Source organism: Echinops telfairi, unplaced genomic scaffold (assembly GCF_000313985.2).
Source record: "Echinops telfairi isolate 266 unplaced genomic scaffold, ASM31398v2 ScPeMD7_4225;HRSCAF=4972, whole genome shotgun sequence".
In the NCBI taxonomy this organism is placed as follows: domain Eukaryota; kingdom Metazoa; phylum Chordata; class Mammalia; order Afrosoricida; family Tenrecidae; genus Echinops; species Echinops telfairi.
This window is the reverse complement of record NW_022108124.1, coordinates 21,312,225-21,315,879: the sequence shown is the minus strand read 5'-3', so window position 1 is coordinate 21,315,879 and position 3,655 is coordinate 21,312,225.

Genomic DNA, 3,655 nt, shown 5'->3' with positions numbered 1-3,655 from the left:
ATTGAAAAAGGAGTGGGTACTGGCCCAGATCACAGTTGAAATTAGGAAGTTTTTTAGAAATGAATGAGAATGAGAATACAACGTACCAAAACCTTTGGGAAACAGCAAAGGCCGTTATCAGAGGAAGTTTGGTAACAATACATGCACACGTGAAAAAGACAAGACTTATGATTGATATGCTGACACAAAACTTACAGCAAATAGAGCAGAGTCAAGACAATCCTATTAAGAGCAAAACAAAAGAAATAATAAAAATCAGGGCTGACACTCATGAGAGGGAAAACAAGAAAACTATGGAAAAAATTAATGCTGCTAGAAGTTGGTTCTTTGAAAGGATTAACAGAATTGACAGCCCTAACCAAAGAGAGGAAGGAACAAATTTTAATAGCAAGGATGAGGGATGACAGGGGACATTGCGATGGACCCTACTGAAATCAAAAGGATCATTAAAAAGTACTATGAAGGCCTGCACTCCAATGAATTCAGCAACTTGGAAGACATGGACAAGTACTTGGAAAAACAATCCCTCCCTAGACTATCCTAGATGGATGTCAAGAATTTCCACAGACCCATAGCAATAGAAGTAGACAAGGTTATCAAGGCTTACCAACAAAAAAAAATCCCTTGGGCCAGATGGCTTCACAGGAGAATTCTACCAAGCATTCAGGGAAGAACTGACACCAATCCTGCACAAACTCTCCAGAACATAGAAAAGGGCAAAAAACTCCCGGACTCTTTCTATGAAGCTAGTATAACTCTGATACCTAAAGTGGGCAAGGATCCCACAAGAATCAAGAACTACAGACCGATATCCTAATGAACATCATGCAAAAATCCTTAACAAAAAATGGCCAATAGAATACAAAAGTATATAAAACAAATAATTCACCATGACCAAGTGGGATTTATACCAGGGATGCAGGGATGGTCCACCATATGGAAGACCAGCAATATTATTTTCCACATTGATATGAAAAATTATAAGAACCGCATGATAATATCGATAGATGTGGAAAAAGCATTTGACAACATCCAACACCCATTTCTATTTACGGCACTCAAGAAGATTGGAATGGAAGGAAAATTCCTCAAGATTACACAAGCTATATATGAAAAACCAATAGCCAACATGGTAGTCAATGGAGAAAAGACGAGAACAATCACACTGAAGAAGGGGACCAGACAAGGATGCCCCTTGCCCCACTCTTATTTGACATAATACTGGAGGTCCTAGCTAACAACACAAGGCAAAGAAAAATCATCAAAGGTATTCTCCTGGGGAAGGAAGATGTGAAACTATTGCTTCACAATGATATGATTCTATATATGGAAAATCCCAAAAGCTCCACAAGGGGAGTACTGGCAGTGAATGGAAGGATACAAAATCAACAAACAGAAGTCTATTGGACTGCTATACACATCAGACAAGACCACGGAAGAGGGAATAAAAAGGTAGTACTTTTCATAATAGCCAAACACAAATGGAAATATCTAGGGATATACCTGACTGTGGTAGTTACATAATCTGGTGTCAATTTGAGAGGATTAAGAGTGAAGGGGTGGAGACTAGTCTGTCAATCAAGATATAACCAATGAGGACTCTGTGTGGGTATGTCCTTCTCCTGAGAATTCTGTGAACTCCTGTACTTTTCTCCTTGGAGGCAGAAGACAGACTCTTTCTCTATTCACTCCCTGGGAGACATAGCAGCTGATAATACACATGGAACTACACTAGTGCCCTGAGTTCGTAAGGCCACATGGACCTATTCTGATGAAACCAGACCTCTGGAGCTGGGGAAGCCATCTAGATCCACAAAGCTTCCAACCCACTGGCCTATGATCCGCTTGCATTAGGCATCATTGCATGTAGTTTGTGAGTCTGAAGAGGACTTTATAGATTGGTATTAGACATATGGGCTAATATTGAACTTACGGATTTGATCTGGGATGGGATGTTTTCTCAATATTCAACTGTTTTTGCATATTAAGCTCTTTCTTATACACACATGAGTTTCTATGGATTTGTTTCTCTAGTCTACCCAGGCTAACACACTGACTGAAAAAAAAAAAAGATGTATATGAGGAAAACTACAGAACACTCTTACAAGAAACCAAGAGTGACCTCAACAAATGGAAGAATAGCCCCTGCTAGTAGATCAGATCAATATAGTACAAATGTCAGTTCTGCCCAAGGCACTACATAAATTTAATGCAATCCTGATACAAACACCATCATCTTTCTTCAAAGAATTGGAAAAACTGATTACCACCTTCATATGGAGAGGGAAGAATCCCAGAATTAGCAGAGAACTCCTCAAGAATAATAGCAGAGTGGGAGGGCTTGATTTACCTGACTTTAGCACATATTAAACAGCCACCCTGGTAAAAAAAAAAAAAAAAGCATGGTATTGGTATAATGACAGTTACTCAGACCAATGGAAAAGAACTGAAAACCCAGAAATAAAATAATCAGCATACAGACAATTAATTTTTTATAAGGGCCCAAAAAATATCAAATGGGAAGCAGAAGACCACTTCAATAAGTGGTGCTGGGAAAAATGGATATTTTTCCCACAGAAAAACGAAGCGAGACCCTTACCTCACACCATGCACAAGAATAAACTCAGGGTGGACCCGAGACCTTGAGGTAAAACCCCAAACTATTAGGGCGGTCAATGAGGGAACTGGGACAAACCTGAGAACGTTGGTGCAGGGATTACATAAGCTATCTGAAATAGGGAAGGACACAAATACAAAGGAGGCACAAATGGACAAGTGGGATATACTGAAAATAAAACACCTGTGTACATCAAAAGAATTCGCCATGAGAGTAATAAGAGAGCCGACAGACTGGAAAAGCATCTTTAGCAATGACACATCAGCCACAGGCCTTATTACTAGAATCTACAGTACTCTGCTAGCTTCCAAAAAAGAAAAAAACTAATTGCCCACCGAGGAGGTGGGAAAAGGACCTGAGCAGAAGTTTCTCAAGGGCAGAAATCTGAATGGCCAATGGACATATGAGAAAATGTTCCTGATCATTAGCCATAAGAGAAATGAAAATTAAAACAATATGAGATACTACCTAACACCCTCAAGGATAGCCCAATTCAAAAAACCAGAAAGTAATGAGTGTTGGAGGGGATATGGTGAGATAGGAACTCTTGTCCACTGTTGGTGGACCTGCAGGTATGGACAGCCACTATGGAAATCAATTTAGTGACATCTAAAACAGAAGGAAATTGAGCTACCATACGACCCAGCAACCCCCGTCCTGGGCATATACCCAGAAGAAGCAAGAAACACACCACCACCAGACACCTGTGCCCCAATGTTCACTGCAGCGCAGTTCACAATCCCAAGGAGTTGGAAATAACCCAAATTTCCATCAACGTTTAGTGTATTAAAAAACTGTGGTACATACATACAATGGAGTACTACCTATCCCTAAAAATCAGTGATGAACACATGAAGCACATCGCTGCATGGGAAGAAATGGAGGAAATCATGCTAAGTAAGTGAGGCAACCACAAAAGGATAAGTAGAGCATGAGTCCACTGAGGTAAGCTTAAAAATGCAAAAGGGGCATAGGGGAAAAGCTATTGTAAACATGCATGCCTGGGGTGAGGTCCAGGTACTATGGCAGGGGCCAGAC